Consider the following 17328-nt stretch of genomic DNA (forward strand, 5'->3'; position numbering starts at 1 on the left):
TGGTGGGGGATGGGCGGACGGAACGACGCCTGCGCAGTGGGAGAGGCCGGGCCAAGCCGCGGGAGTGGGAGGGGGGAAGGGCGGGCCAGCCCTAACGGTCTATTTCAAGGTGACGTCACCTACTATAAATAGCTGCCGCCACCGCCCTGCTGGAGAGCCGCGCAGGCGCCCTGCGAGTGCTGCATTTTACCGCCGCAGAGGTGGAGGTGGGAGAGGATAGAGCCGGGGTGGAGACTGCGGAGCACTAGGAGGGACCCCGATGATGGCGGCGGCACAGGCAGCGCATAGTCACGGCCATTCAATCCACTTTAGAGACTTGGCTTGAGAAAGTCCCCCAAACCAAATAAACCGCTTGGAGAAGCTGAGAGGCAGCTTGCCCCGGAGGGCGGGTTGTGTCCGCCCCTGCTGTCCTTCCCACCAGAGCCCAACCAGGCGGTTCTGCTCCTCAGCGCCACACCCTGCTATTGGGTTTGCCCTGGCAATGGCAGCATCCGGTATGGCCTTTGAGTACATGCACACACACTGGCACCTACCTGGTTGCGGAGCTGTGCTGCCACCTAAGAAGTGGCCTTGAACCAACTGTGCCTTCTATGAGGAGGAGGGATGGGGTGACTGGATTGGGATGAATAACGTTCACCACACACCTACCAGGAGCAGGCCAATGCTGTTTAATCCTCACAACCCACCCCGGTGGGCAGAACTGTAGTGAAAGTGAAAATGCAAAGCAAAGGCAAATGCTCAAGGTTACAAGAACTGTAAGTGAAGGTACAAGGACTGAATTAAAACTCTGGGCTTCCTCTTGTGGCAGAGAGGAGTCTCTTAACTGCACACCATACTCCTCACAGTCCTCACATTTGATGTCGTAGGTTCCTGGCAAGCTAGGAAAACCCAATGATAAAAACAGATCTTCTGAAATACAGCATGCCAAAGACAGCATAGGAGACAGGGCTTTGGACTTGCTGGGAATTTTATTGAGCACCTACTGCATGCTCATCACTGATTAAGTAAGATAACAGCCCCTGCTTCTGAGAAGCTGAGATCTAAATATAAAAGAGCAAGTAAGTTGGAAGGATACATGAATCAGAAAATGATACTAGGGTGTGGGTTCAGTATGAGCAGTTAGGATAGAAACAAAATGTTGGCGAAGATGAGAAGAGAGGCCTGACTGTGGGAAATGAGGTTGGATAAAGTGAGATTATGGAGTGTTTAAATGCCAGGCTGAAGAGTCGAAGCTTTATCCTAAGGTAATTGGGAACCACTAAAACCATATCTCAGGCCAGGAGTCTTGCTCTGAAGAGTAAGATGCATTAGAAAGGAGAAGGTCGGGACTGGAGACTGCCTTTTCCAGACTTCAGTTTTGCCCACTTGAACTGTTAAAAGTACTGGAGACAAGGGGCTGGGGATGCAGCTCAGTTGGTAGAGTGCTTGCCTCACAAGCACAAGGCCCTGGGTTCAAACCCCAGCACCACTTAAAAAAAAAAAAAAAAAAAAAGTACCAGAGACTAGAAATCCACATCCTGGGATGTCAGAGCCTGCAGGACCCTTACAGTTACTTCTATCCAATTCCTTATTCCTGCATAAGGGGAAAACTGGACTTCTGAAGAGGATTGCTGACCCATTTGTGCAATTGGTGATCAGGGCTGGGACCTCCATGCCAGGTCTCCTGCTTCCCAGACTTTCTTCTCCCTGCTGTGATGCTAAAATGAGGACCTTCATACTCATGAAACTGAATTCAAGTGAGGCCCCCACCCCAGCCTTCACCACGGTTTGAAGAGTCACCTTTGCTGGTGGATTCAAGGTTAACAAACAAGGCTGATCTTTCCCTAGTGAATATCTTGTGAAGGTGTGATAGATAGTATTAATCATTCACTCCACCCTCCATAAGGATGGGCTTCTAGTGAAAGCTGGGAAGAGGACCAGCACAGCGAGGGAAGAACTCCTGGGTTCCTTTTAGCACTTAGAAGGCTTACAATCCTTCAAGCTTTTCAGACCATTGTTGAACAGAAATTGATTTCCAAATAGTGAAAATAAGGTAGAGCTGGAACATTCTGAATAATTGATTTTGACATGTTATACAATTTGGTGTTTTTGTTAGCAGTGCTGGGGATTGAACCCTGGGCCTCAGGTCAGCTAGGTACCATTGGGCTATGTCTCCAGCCCTTAATATGTTTTATTTTGATACACAGTCTTTCTAAATTACCTAGGTTGACCTCAAACTTGCAGTCCTCCTGAGTGACTTGAACTACAGGCATGCCCCACCATGCTGGGCATGTGCTGCAGTTTGAATGTATCCTCTGAAAAGCATGTGCTGGAAGCTTAATCCTCAATGCAACAGTGTTGGGAGGTGGGTCCTAAGGGGATTAAGGACAGTTATAAAAGGACTGGAGAGTACTATCTTGAATTCTTTTTTGTTTTGTTTTTTGCTCTTCTCATTTTCTGCTATGGAATGATAAGAGGTCAAGCAGATGCCTACTGGTGCCAGGCCCTTGGACTTCCCAGCCTCCAGAATTATGAAACAAATCAGTTTTCCTATATAAATTTCCTAATCTAAGGCATTCTGTTATAGCAGCATGAAATGGCTAAGAAATGGCGTAAATGATACTTCGATTCTCTCACAAAGTTTTTCTTCTCAGCAAACTTCCCCATTTCTAATTCTCCTATTCATTCTTGGCAGCCTAGCATACTCCGGCTCTACTCCACTTTTCCACCTAGACAGCCTCACCATGGCCACCAGAGACCTCCTTGTTGTCAAATCCAAGGATATTCCATAGTTCTTTTCTCTGTGTCCCTCTTGTCTGTGCTAGGGCAACTGTCTATCCCTTTTTGTCTAGCTCTTCTGTTAGTCTTTATGACCCTGCACTCCTGGCTACTTTTTGCAGCTCTGGCCGCTCTTCTTCTGCCTCCTGAATGGGCTAATCTTCTAGCCTTCCCCAAAGTGCTGAAATTCCTCAGGGCTCTGATCCAGGCCTCTTCTCACTCTGCTTCATCCTGGGTATTCTTGCCCACTCTTGAGGGGAAGTGATCCTTTACCATGTTCCCAGGATCACATGAAGTACTTTGCAAAGATGGAGATTTCTTTTTCTTTTCAAGACATCCCTGTAAGATAGTTACAATTTTCATTTTCACTTTGTAGCTGAGGAAACTGGTTCAAAGATGTTCTATGACTTCAACAAAGTCATACAGCTGGGCATTGGCAGAGCCAGGGCTCAAACCCTGGTCCTTCAGGGTCCCAAGCCTGCCCATCATGCTGCCCCATAAGATGAGAAAGGTTCAAAGTGTGTTTCCCCTTTCAGAGTCATTCAGATTGTAAAAGGCACCCATTTTCCTTGCCCTAGAGAGAGACCTGCCAGCTCCTCAAAGCCTCATAAAGACAGACTAGGATGCTAAGTAATTCCATCAATAAGTATGACTCTTTTGCCCTCCCATACTGAGGACTGAACCCAGGGGAGCTTTACTACTGAGCTACATCCCCCAGCTCTTTTTATTTTTTGAGACAGGGTATTGCTAAGTTGCTTAGGGCCTCACTAAGTTGCTGAGGCTTACCTCAAACTTTCAATCCTTCTGCCTCAGCCTCCAGAGTCACTGGGATCACAAGCATGCACCAGCACATCCAACTAAACATGACCTTTAAAGAACTCCAAAGAGTGCCCCTAAATAAGACGAAGGGGGCCAATGATTAACATCAAAATATGCAAGGACCAGGTCTGTCTTCACCTGGTACAGGGTCTCAGGGAACTGAGCAAAAACCCACCTGGCTTCCTGAGAGTGTTATGATGGGGACAAAGAACATGATTCTACCCTTGGACAGGTCACTTGTAAAACAGGTTTAACAACACCTGTTTCTTAGGGGTGCTATAGGGATCAGCATATGCATTTATGTATAGTATCTGCATAATGCAGGAATAGGAAAAGCACCATCCTCCCAGCTATGCAATAATTCCTTGCTACATTCCACCCCGACCCAGTGGGATGACTGCTCATCATGTAGCAGTTGTCAAAACCCTCCACTGGAGTTCAGTGAAGAGGTGACCTAGAAAAGGCATGTCCTGTTTTTTTTTTTTTTTTTTTTTTCCTTTTCTTTCAGATACTCTTGGACACTCTGAGCTGCCTGAGAAATCTGGACACCAAAGGACATGTTACAAAGAAGACCTCCTATTGTTTCAGAGAGGTGGCATTCACACTGTTGGCATGGTTACCATCTTGAACTAGAGGGGCTGCCTGCACACAAATTCGTGTCACCCAGATAAGATTTTAAATTCCTGCCTACTGCCAAGGTGACTTTACCAGATTCCCCAGCCAATGATAACACCATCAACAATAGCATCAACAGCAGCTCTTGTTTATTAATCATTTACTCTCTTCCTGACTTTACCCCCAGACATTATCTCATCAAATCCCCACTTAGAGAGAGGTTCTTACCCCCATTATATGGATAAAGAAATTGAGAACTATAAGAAGGGTCAGAGATTGGCAGTCACCTGAACCTCCCTCCCTTGTACCTGTTTTTTGCCATTTGCTTTGACCCTAGTGTTCTTTTGCTAATACCAAATCCTTCACCCTGTGTCTAAGATTGGCTTAAGCACACAGATTTCAGAATCGTCCAGGTCCTCCTGTCACTCTTTCAAAGCCTGCCATAGAAGCCCACCCTCACCCAAGGCAGCTTTTGGCATTAAGATGTGAGAAAATGTCCTGTTAGTTGCAATCTGTGAGCTGGTTCTTTGAGCCCCAATCACAACCCCCACCTTCTTCAGGCTTGTTCAGAGGAGCTCAGTTCTGAGGAGAAGGCAAAGCTGTCACCTATGGAATTGCAGTTAAAATGAGGGAAAAAAAGGCTTTTGCTTCAGTTTTGCAGATGGTCGGGCAACTTGTGTTTCTTAGCAAGAATTTTCTAGATCTTTGGCTAGAACTACCTAGATAATTGCCTCCAGCTTCTGCATGGTTTCCACTGGGCCCAGGTGGGAGGGGGAATCTCGGTCTAGGACAGTTAGAGCACAGGGCCTGAGAATGCTGCTACTTTGCCTCTGAACCTTTGGTTTCTTACTGTGAAATGGGAAAATGGAAGGCTGTACTGGTGAATGGCTAAGTTCTTTTTTTTATTTCAAAATAGCATTTTTATTATATAAAAATGTAAAAATCCAGCAAACTCAGAAATATGGACATATTTTCCTAGGCTTTCACATTTGCTGATTTTTATTTGCCATTTCTTTTCATCCCTATCATCCCTATCATCCCTATCATCATCCCTATTTCCAGTCTGATTATACAACTAAGTGGCAGAAAGGCATCACAACCCCGTCCCCCCAATAAGAACCACCACCAACAACCAAAAAAAACCAAACAAAAAAACCAAAGCTGTGAAACTAAGTTGCATGCAATAGGTTCTGTGAGGGTCAGGGAAGTGTCTGAGAAATAAAATAGAGAAAGGTAATGTAATTGGAAGATTTTAGCTGTAGTTCTTCCAGTTATCTTTGTCTTTTGCGCCATGTGTAAGGATGCACAAGGGGGCAAGAATGGAGGAAGGAGGGACTCTGTAGAGGGATAAGAGGGGTGGGAGGGGTGGAGGGGAGAAAAAAATAACAGAATGAATCAAAAACTATTACCCTAGGTAAATGTATGATTACACAAATGGTATGCCTCTACTTCATGTACAGAGAAACAAGATGTATCCCATTTGTTTACAATAAAAATGAATTTAAAAAGAAGGATGCACATGAACTTGATGTAATTGAAATTCCCCTTTTCGTTAATAGGGGCTTCTCTGTATAGCTCATCTACTTCCTCAACAATAAAGCGATCTCCCATGGTGATCAGCAGCTCTCTCAGGTAATCCTCCTGAATGGTGCCTGTGGCTTCTTCATCAAAGCAAGCAAAAACATTTCTGATGCCATTTAACTTCTCACCAAACATGGTGACACTGATGGATCCTGGAGCCTCTTTCAACATGGCAGCAAGGTACACATCAGTGGCATTCCTCCCCAGTGAGGCAAGCATATCACACCGGTCTTCCTTGTTGATGAACCATCTCTGTTCTGGTCAATCATGTCGAAGGCCTCTCTGAACTCCTGAATTTGTGACTGGTCAACCATGACAAACACATTGGATATTGCATGCTGTGAGCACTTCTTGGTGGTCTTCATCTTTGTTTTTTTGCTTGACATGAGAGCTGTTTAATTCTGGTACCAAGTACCAGATTCAGGCTGCACAAGCTTGGCAGTAAGTTCTTTCTTTTTCCACTCTGAAGGTCTATTATGTGTCACCATTGAAAGATCAACATACAATAATGTGACGACTCAAGAGGTAAAACAGGGGGGCTGGGGAGATAGCAAGGCCCTGGGTTCGATCCCCAGCACCCAAAAAAAAAAAAAAAAAAAAAAAAGAGGTAAAACAGGGATGCTTCAAAAGACATGTGTAATTCAATGATAGAGTGTTTGCTCGGCATGTACAAAGCTCTGGGCTCCGTCCCAAGCACGCACGCACACATACACACATACACACACACACACACACACACACACACATACAGAGAGAGAGAGAGAGAGAGAGAGAGAAAGAGAGAGAGAGAGAGAGAGAGAGACAAGTTTGGGGACCATGTCAATGAAATGAAGAAGAAAATGAGTTCCTACTCTATAGCGGGCCATGGGGCAGCAGTTTGCCAGTATTTTACCACTTGTTTAAGGCAAGGTGAGTATTATTCCCATTTTACAGGTGAAGAAACTGAGACTAGGGAAGCTAAGTGTCTTGCTGAACTGCAGCGCAGAGAACAAGTAACAGGAGCAGGTTCTAGAACCACCCTGTCTTGTCTTCATCATTTTTTCACTGCCGCCCCAACCTTCTGAGAGTCTCAGAACATTCTTTTGGTTGTTGAGTTTTGATCATAATTGTCAACAACTGCTGCTTAAACTACTGCTTAAACTCCTGAGAAGTAAAGGAGAGGGTCACTGAGTTTTTACCACAGTTCCCTGCCAGGCAATTGTGCTAAAAAAACATCTTTTCCTCCCCAGGATGTTAGTAGGAGGCAGACAGATTGTTGCAGCCTTCTGGCTTCTTCCAGACCGGCAGAAGGCTGGCCCAACTCAGGAAACAGAGATGTGGGAGGAGCAATGTCAATAAGAGGGCTGACTCCAAGGGGTTGGTCTCTCAGACAAAACACTGAGCTGCCCCTGCAGTTGAGGGTAGGACCCTTCCTCAGTAAAAGACACCAGCTCCTCCATCTGGCTCTTTATAATATGACGCTGGCCTGGACTTCTAAGTTCATCACCCGCCCCACCCAGGTTCCCCATATTGCCTGTGAACTTCTACCAACTAGATGTCTTTTCACAACCCTCTAACTCTTTCTTGGTTTTTTATGTCCTTTAATACCAGCTGAAATCTTATCTTTTCAAAAGAGCCTTCCCAATTTCTTCAACAAGAAGTACTCTTGCCTACGCCACTCTGGCATCAGCCATCTGTATAGCATGACATGGGTAGGATTGATGTTTCCTGGCCAACTTGTAGGCAAAAAGCATCATGTAATATCATTTAATGTACTATATGATCTAATTTAATCATCATGACAATTATTCCTCTTGTATTCCTTAATTAGATGGAGAAACTAAAACTCAGGCAGGCATCCACTTACCCAAGGGTCTTCAGGCAGTAGAGAAAAAGTTGGGATTTGAATTCAGGTCTTTCTGACTATACAATTCATGCTTTTTGTCACTTAAACCATCTGTGTTCCACTTCTTTAGGAAGTTGCTATTTCCCTTGTAAAATGGAAGCACCTGAGGACAGGGCCCCTGTGTTTTCATCCTCACCTGACTGAGAGTCCTAAAGTCAGGCAATTCTCCATGAATGCAGCATTGAATCCAGTTATACCTTCTGCAATTTACAGAATTCCCACCACAAGAACCCTCTTTGTGAGTGGGCAAGGTACCTCTTTTACTCCCTGCCCCACAGAAGAGGGAACATCTTAATTTTGCTGACAGCTAACTGATTAACTGGTGGTTGAGAGGAAAATAAGAGGGAGGGCAAAGAGAGATGAAGGTAAGACTGCAGAAACTAGGGAGGAGCTGAAAGTGGGAGGGGCTCCCAGATTGAATTCGGCCAGCTTGCAACCGCTGAGACCAGACTCAGTTTCCAATCCTACTTCTTCCACAGCAGCTGGGGAACCTGGGCAAATCACTGAGCCTCTCTTAACTTCAGTTTCCTTTTGCATAAAATGGGTATATTGTGACAGTTCTGTCCTTACTACACCCTCTGGGCTGTAACCAGAAGAAATGAGGCTGTAACTGAGTGGGGAAGGGAGTGCTGCCTTCAGGGCCCTGTGACAGTGCTATTAATTCCTTTAAATGGGGATACTTGGAGGATTGGCCCAACCTGAAATGTCCTTCCCACAAGATCAGTGAACCTGAAGGCCTGGAGGCAACAGGGAACTCACAGAATCAGAGAGCCATAATAGGGATTTTGGAGACAATTCAGCCTGTCTTGCTCCAAGAGGCAGCATGGTGTGGTTGACTGATGGACACTTCTGTCAGCAGTTGTACCTGGCTCCATATCCTGCCCCACCTCAACTTGCCAACTGTGAAGCCATGTTCATATCACTTTTTGCCCCTCCCGGACTGTTTCCTTATCTTTAACATGGAGTCAAAAGTGGTTTTCTTGCCATAGCACTGTTGGGAGAATCAGAGACTCAGACAATAACAGCTTGTCATTCAACTGACCCTATGAGGAACTGAGGCTCAGGAAGGGGAAATAATTCACCCATGGTTACAGAACAGGCTAGCAGCAAAACCAAGTCTGCATCCAGACCTCCCAAAGACCAGACACAGGCTTATCCTCAGACAGCCATGTTCTTCCCTCAGAAAAGGCTGAGGCTGCCTTTGAACTTATACTGGGATCACAGGTGGGGTTTTCTCCCTCCCTGAGCTGAAACGCTGCTAGAATTTCCTGTGGCTAAAAGTGCAAGTCATAGCCTGAAGTCAGGTATCCATCTGATACACAATAGGGCCCTAAGCATATCAGTTCACCTCTGTGACCCTCAGTTTTTCTGCTCCCCAAATAGAGGTAAGAATTACTGGGAGGGCAAAGGAATCATATAAAGCTATTTTCATAACAGCTACCCCTTAGCTCTCTCTGTGCACTCCACTATGTGTGCAGATTCATTTCCCCTAGCAGTGGCTTAATTTAGTCCCCACAGCAGCCCAATAAGGTGAGAACCTAATTTGCAGATAAATGCCTAAGAAGGGATAGAACCAGGCTCCGAGCTTTGATCCTATTTTCTCTACCTGAAACATGTTCCTTCCTCTTTGCTCTCTTAACTCAGGCTCCTTCTCCTGGCTCCCTCTGGACCTATCCTTGGTCTCAGGCCGGGGTGGATACCTGTCGACATACGGTGCAGGGTTTCTCTCTTTTCTTCACCAAAAAGACAGCTCTGTGACACAAAGACCTTGTCGCTCTCACAGCTGCATCCCCAGAGCCTAGCCCTGTACTTGGCATATAGCAGGTGCTCAGTGAATACTTGCCAAGTAACTGAATGCATCATGCCAGTATCACGATGCCACCCCAGGCCTGGGGAGAGCCAGGGAGATCAGAGAAAAGCTTTTGGATTCCTGCCACACCTTACATTAACAGCGTTTTCTTCAAATGCCGACAGCCAGCCTCCTGGGACATCACTGGAGTCGGCTGAATTCCGGTCACTGCTTCACCTTGGGAAGGCAGCCACAGCCCTCACCAAGCAATAATTGACGTCACAGTGGTGCCGAAGAGCTGCCCTGTTAATATTTAATGTGGCCTTCATTGCGGCAGAGCTGCAGGCAAGAAATGGAAGGGGCTATATCAAGTCTACGTGAGGTCGTGGGGAGGGCACAGATGGGAAAAGGCTTCATAAACCATAAAGCCCACAGCAGGATGAACATTATGCCAGCCCATTTTAGTCCCTGGCTTAACTTAGAAAGAGCCAGGGCAGGATGTGCCTGCAGTGGGACAAGAAGGCTGCTGACTGAGCCCAAGCCCTAAATAAATGAGGGATTAGGGGCTCCAGGGCATATTTCCTGGAGAGAGAGGGAGGACAGAGTTCTGACACCAACCAGACCTGGAATCCACTCCAGGTTTGCCCTGTACAGCTGTGTGACTGGAGGAGCAACTAGATCACTGAGCCTCAGTCCTCTTATCTATGAAATGGGTTTAATATCTTCCTTGCAGGGCTGCTATGAGGACTAACTGAGACAGGAAAGGTAGAGGGTTTGCTTAGCACATAGTAGGCCCTCCACAAATACTGGGTCCTTTCTCCCAAACTAGGCATGGGACCTGAGTTTGGAGCAAGATGTAGCAGAGTGGCATTTTGTGTGTGTGTGTGTGTGTGTGTGTGTGTGTGTGTGTGGTACTGGAATGGAACCTAGGGCCTGGTACATGCTAAGTGCTCTACCAGTGAGACACATACCCAACACTGAGGGGGACTCTTCACACATTCATTGGCCAGAGAAATGGCACAAGGGAAGAAGGAACAAGGAGGCCCATAAAGGGCTTGGAGTTAAATGTCCCAGATTTGGACTTTTCACCATAGTGGGCCTGCATCAGGAAAGCTATCAGGGTAAGGATGGGCAGAGAGTTCCAAAATGGCAGAAGCAGAAGGACTTCCAGAGAGACCATCCCTCTGATTGAGACCTTCCCTTAACAGATGAGGACACTGAGAGTCCTGGATAGAACAGAACAGGCCAGAGACTCACACAGCAGAGCTGGGGCCTGACCTGTTCAGTAGTCCCCCCAGACTTCACCAGCTGATGGATTTACCAAGGTTGTCTGCCTGGTGGGAAAGGCAGAAGGTTGGCAGATGTAATGAAATGCCCCTGTTCTCTGATGGGGACTTTTGCAACACCTCTGGCCTGGACAATAGCAGGTAGTTCATCCCCCATCCGTTTCTGGTCTCCTTCCAGTCTATTTTCCCATAAATCCTCAGAGCTTCTCAAAATGTAAATCCTAACCATGTCATTTAACCTGCTTAAAACCCTTCTATGATCCCACATTAAGAATTGCCAGAGAAAATACAGTAGGCCCAGTTAAAACAATTTCCAATAGATAATGAATGTTGTTTTAGTATAGGAATGTCCCAGATATAGCATGCACATACTTATACTAAAAAAAGATTTGTTGCATATCTGAAATTCAAACTGAACAGGACAATCTGTATTTTTATTTGGTAAATCTGGCAATCCTATGTACATTGTTCTCGGGAAAGGGTTGGAGTCTTTAGTTGGCCCACAAGGCCTATTTTGGCTCTAAGCTCATCTCTCTCTTCTCTGCCACATGAATTCAGCTTCAGACAAAACGCTTTACCTTTATTTGAGAATCCCAAGTATGTGTGTGTGTGTGTGTGTGTGTGTGTGTGTGTGTGTATTTTTTTTTCAGTGCTGGGGATTGAACCCAGGGCACTCTACCAGTAGGCTACATCCCTAACCTCCTGTTATTTTTCATTTTGAGAAAGCGTCTTTGCTAAGGCTGGCACCCCCGACCAATGGCCTTACTGGAACTTCATCTCATCCAACCCTTCCCTGGGCCTCACAACCCTCCCAGCTATTTTTGTAGGACTGGAGATTGACCCCTGAGCTACATTCGTTATTTTAATTATTTTTTATTTTTTGAACAGGTCTCACTAAGTTGCTGAGGCTGGCCTCGAACTTGGAATCCTCCTGCCTCAGACATCTGACTCACTGGGATTACAGATGTGCGCCACCATACCTGGTTCCAAGTTCTTCTGAGATGCACCTGGCATGTCTCCATGCAGAGTAGTGAGCAGTCTTTTCATCCCATACTCAGCAAGATCAGCAACTCTGACTCTCCTGCTGTGACTGGCAGTGCTGAGAACGGTTCCTTCCTGCCAGATGGTGCTCAACAAATGCTGGTGAGCTTATAGTATGCCAAACCAAGTTCCTATGTTTGATTCTCTTCCCACCTAGTGGCCAGTAACCACCATCTTAAACCCATCCTGAAGGTATCCTCTATGTCTATAGAGGAGGCAGGAAGGCATCCTTGGTTCCAACTTTACACAGTAGGAAACCAAGGAACTAGAGGAACTCATTGTTCAAGGATCATTTCTCTGGATTCCATTTTACCCCAGGGTTTTTTCACCTGTTATTCCTAAAGATCTTCATGTGGATGATGTGACAGATTAAAGAGGGCTACAAATATCTTAATGACCCCTCTCCCTATCTTGAGGACACATCTCTTTCTCCATCCCTTGAGTCCAGGCTGGCCTGTGACTTGTTTAGACAACAGAATGTGGTAAAAATGACCCTTTCCAAGTCTGGGATCCTAACCCTCAAGAGGCCCTAGGAGCTTCTGCCTTTACCCTCTTGGATGCTGGTCTTAGACTGCCCCATAAGGCAGCCACCCAGTCTAGCCAACTGAAGGATGAAAGGCCATGTGACAGACACCAGTCAGCACCAACTAGTAGATGTGTGAGTGAAGCCTTTTTGCATCTTCCAGCTCTACTGGGTCTCCAACTGAATGCAGCTGCATGTGTGATCAGGAAGTGGACAGCGGAACCAGCCAGACCAGTCACAGATGCATAAGCCATAATCACCAGGTCTTGTAAGTCAATAAAATTTAGGGACTTATTACAGGGTCATAGCCTTATTACATGCAATTACCTCCTCACTCAGGCACTTGCTCAGATATCACCTCCTCAGAGAGGTCTCTCCCAAACATCCTGGCTAACTTAGTACTTTCTATCCCAACTCCATCCCCCCAACTCTTTCATCCTGTCCAAGGCTTTTATCGCTATCTGAAATCGTGACTACTTCACTTCAGGACTGACTTGTTAGCCATCTTCTTCTCTAGGCTGCAGTTTTCACAAGAGCAGGGGCCATAATGGTTTGTCTCCTACTATCTTCCTAACATCTTGGTGACTGGTGCAGAGAAGACATCTTGAATGCTTTTGGTTGGAAAGTTGCTGGTGGTGCTCAGGGGAGCAGAGTGGCAGGTGTGAGCTCTCACTTGGTTATGTCCTCCAAAACCAATGCCCTTAAGAGAACAGGAGGGCAGGCCAGGTGACTGGACTATGTTTCAAGGGTAAGAGCTTCAGGGAGCCCAAGTTGAGCAGAAAAAAAAAAAAAAAAAAAGAAAGGAAACTATTAAAATGCTCATTTTCAGCAGGGGCTCAGATTCAGAGCAAGGAAGTTACTGGTAATTCTCTTCCCCACTTCGGCTGTGACCAGTCATACCCTCTTCTAAGATCACAAAGCTGAGAAACTGAGAGATAGGAGACACTGTTGGGTATGCTGAGTCACTCCCTGGGGACCAGCTATTTCTAATCCCTAAGACAAAGCTAGTCCACAGTCTGCTTTTTCTAGCACCAAGAAATTGATCAAGATATAGCTTCAACGGAGGAAAAAATGCACATCCAAACACAAATGAATCTGGGCTCAGATGCCTCTTAGAGGTTTCATTCTCTGCATTTTGTGGAAACAGAGAGAGCATGGCTGAGGTTCAATTCATGCTGCAGTGAAGTTGGGTGACCTTGTATTGAAATTCTAGCTGCACTGCTGGGACACCTTGGGCATACTGCTTAATCTTCCTGAGCACCAGTTTCTGTACCTATAAACAATAGATAACAAAAACCTAATATTTTATATTAACATCTAGGAGAATTAAGTGAGAACAGATATGCTCAGCACATCTTTGAGCACACAGAAACAGTTAAACTGATTGTAGTTAAGCTTATGAATATTTCTTTACCTGTTGGTGAATGAGAGGTGGGAAGAGAGCAGGATTTGCAGTTAACATGAATCCTTTCTGGGGACCAGGGCCACATTTAGGAGTTGCTTGGCAGGGACTAGGGGTAGCCAAGTACCTCATTCTTTTGTTTGTTTATTCATTTTTATTGTGGTGCTGGAGTTCAAAACCAGGGCCCCGCCCATGTCAGGCAAGTGCTTTATCGCTGAGCTCCACACCCAACTTAAAAGTGTCTAATTCAAATTGGATTCTCTAACAGATGAGAGAATCCCTCCTGGAGGCCCCTACTATGGATAAGTCAATAGTTTGGAGGTAGAGCTTTAACAAGGGTTCAGAAGGGTTGGAGGCCTGAATCTGGCACTAACATGCTATCGGTCATGGAACAAATTACTTGCTCTCTCTGAGCTCTGATGTCCTCATCTATAAAATGTGTCATTTATCCCTGGTTTGCTAAACTCCTAGAGTTGTTGAGATGATCAGATAATCCAGAGGAAAAAGAATCTTGAGTAGCATTCACTGATGAATAAAAGAGGAATGGCTATTGAAACTGAAAGAACTCCTGGACTATCTAAGCCTTTATTTAAAACTTTTAAATCCTGCAATGCAATATGGGTTTATAGTGACTTGCAGCTTGCATGACTTTGTAAAAATTGAAGGAGACAGTGACCCTGGGAAAAGAGAAGGACTGAGCAAGTTTTGCAAGATACAGGATAGACAAGATGACAAGAAGCCCATCAGCCTAACAAATTCCTGGGCAACCAGTGAGGAGGGCTCACTAACTGTGAGTTTAGATGGGGGTCACTTTTTTCCTTTTTTATTCCACATAAGCAGCCCTCTGAATCTTAGCCTATCCCAGGAAGATGATGAGTCAAGTCATTCTGCAGAGACTGGTTCCTCTGCCTCTGTTGCCATGACACTGCAGCACAGGCTGGCCAATCAGGAAGGAGACCCATATCCAAGCTTCAGCTGCTAAAACTGGAGCAGGATATCTTAGCCAATAGGAAGAGCGGCAGAGTGGAGCCACCATGGAAACCTCAGCAGTGAGGTTCAAACTATGGTTTGTCTCTGCGTCTCATTTGCAGGGAGTAGGCTGGGTTTTCTGCCCACACCCCCCCCCCCTTTTTTTTTTTCAAAGAGCATCTTGCAGCCTGAAGAAGATATTCAGGAGTCACAGCATGGGTACATGACAAGAGGCATCTTTAAGAAATCAGAAAGGACTTCAGCTTAGTAGCTAGGCAAGGCTTATAATATCCCTTTATCATTCTTCCCCCAGATGCTCAGCATAACCTATGTCTCTAGTCTTAGACCATCCCCATAGCTCTACTCAGCCCATTCTGTCCTAGGAAATGGCTGTACGCTGCAAAATCATCCCCATTCTAAAATTAAAAAAAGGAACATGAGACTCACCCCCAAAGGATATACATTTGTCCTACAGCTTTGTGATTTTGGACAAACTGCTTAACCTCTCCTTCTAGGAGAAGGGTAGTGCAGAGGATAGAGATAAAACTCATATGCTGGGGCTGGGGTTGTAGCTCAGTGGTAGAGCTCTTGCCTAGCACATGTGAGGCTCTGGGTTTGATCCTCAGCACCACATAAAAATAAATGAATAAATAAAATAAAGGCATTGTGGCCATCTACAACTAAAAACTTTTTAAAAACTTATATGCTGCTCCACTCTAAAATTATATGAGTGAGCAAATGGGCTCTGTGATTCCTTTCAGATCTCACATTCTAGACTTAAAGCTTTTTTACCTTTGGGCTCTGGATAAAGTACATCTACAAGAAATAAATTGCCAAGGGGGAGCTCTGTGAATAGTGCCAGTGGACACAAATAAGCCTTGGGTCACTTTCATGGCCTTAACTTGCCAGACTAGGAGGGAAATCAATTCCAGAGCTTTAGGCCTAGAGGGGTGAATTTGCCCCTTAAAGTCATACAGCTACCTGGATGCAGAGCCAAGACTGGAAGTCCTAGCTTCCTTTTGCCTACAACAGGCAGTCTTCTTTTTTCATATTTTTATTGGTGCATTGTATTATACAGAATGGTGGAATTCATTGTTATATATTGTACATGCACACAATATGACAATATAATTTGGCCAATATCATTCTCCAGTATTATGCTTTTCCTTTCCCTTTCTCCTTCCTCCTGGTCCTTTTCCTCTACTCTACTGAGCTCCCTTCTATTTTCATGAGATTTCTCCCCTCATCACCTTTCTTTTCTTTTTCCTCTATAGCTTCTCTATATAAGAGGAAACATGACCTTGACTTTCTGAATTTGGCTAATTTCATTTAACGTAATGTTCTCAAGTTCCATCCATTTTCCTGAAAATAACATAATTTCATTCTTCTTTATAGCTGAATAACATTCCAATGTGTACCACATTTTCTTTATTCCTTCATCCATTAACAGACATTTAGGTTGGTTCCATAGTTTGGCTATTGTGAATTATGCTCCTATGAACATGGGTATGCATGTATTGCTATAGTATGATGACTTTAATTCTTCAGAATACATACCATGGACTAGTACAGCTCAGTCATATGGTGTGATTCCATGCCTAGTCTTTTGAGGGACCTTTATGCTAATTTCCATAGCGGTTGTACTAATTTACAATCCTGCCGACAGTATGAATATGTTCCTTTTTCTCCACACCCTCTCCAGCATTTATTATTGTTTGTATTCTTCATGGCTGCCATTCTGACTGGAGTGAGACAACATGCAACCTTCTTAAAGCACCACTGGGAAGGCAATTGGGGAGATGTGCATGCCCATTCTCCCAACACCCTTTATTTTGCAAACATGGACATAATAACAACTGCAAGGAAAAATGTGTTCCACCCTTCCCCTGTTCCCTTCTGGCTTTCATTCTGTTGCCTGGCAACAGTTCTATCTAGAAACCTGGTTGTCATCCTATACAACTCTCTCACCCTCGCCCTTCCAGGAAAACCCATCAGTTAATCATGTCCACTTTATCTCCTAAATGGTCCTTGAGTCCATCCACTCCTCCCTTCTCTATACCACTTCCCCAGTCCAAGGTTTTGTCATTAATTTCCTGAACAACTAACTTGGCTTTCCACAGGCTTTTGGCTTTCACACTTGCCCATCCCCTTTACTGTTTCCATCTTCCATAATAATAGCTAAAAGAGTTCTTTAAAAATACAAATGTGATCACCTTACCTGCTGTTTGCTTAAAATCATTTTTTTTTTCCTGGTACTGGGGTGTTCAACCTACTAAGCTATACCCCCAACAGCCCCCCGCCCCTTTTATTAAAATTTTGAGACAGTTGTCCAGGCTGACCTGAAACTTGTGATCCTCCTGTCTTAGGCTCCCAATTGCTGGGATTACAGGTGTGTGTCACTGTGCCCAGGTGTTTACTTAGAACTTATAAGCATAAAAATTCAAAATCTTTAGCATGACCAAGAGGCACTTCATCACTAGACCTACCCTCTGCCCCCCAACTTCATTGTGTCCTTGCATATTATTCCCTTTCTGCCTGGAACCTTCTTCCTTTATTATGCTAGTTAGTCCTGCTCACCCTTCAGCTCTCAGGTCAAGGGTCACTTCCTTGGAAAACCTTTCCTGACCTCCATGACCAGGTCAAATTGCTTTTTGACAGGCT

The 17328-nt window shown here is 45.1% G+C and overlaps 1 pseudogene; it reads right to left on the reverse strand.

Annotated features, from left to right (window-relative positions):
• Positions 1-5443: 5443 nt before the first annotated feature.
• LOC124991426 (myosin regulatory light chain 12B-like) lies at positions 5444-6161 on the reverse strand (annotated as a pseudogene).
• Between the last annotated feature and the right edge of the window lie 11167 nt (positions 6162-17328).

The sequence above is a fragment of the Sciurus carolinensis genome, chromosome 8 (genome assembly GCF_902686445.1).
Source record: "Sciurus carolinensis chromosome 8, mSciCar1.2, whole genome shotgun sequence".
In the NCBI taxonomy this organism is placed as follows: Eukaryota; Metazoa; Chordata; class Mammalia; order Rodentia; family Sciuridae; genus Sciurus; species Sciurus carolinensis.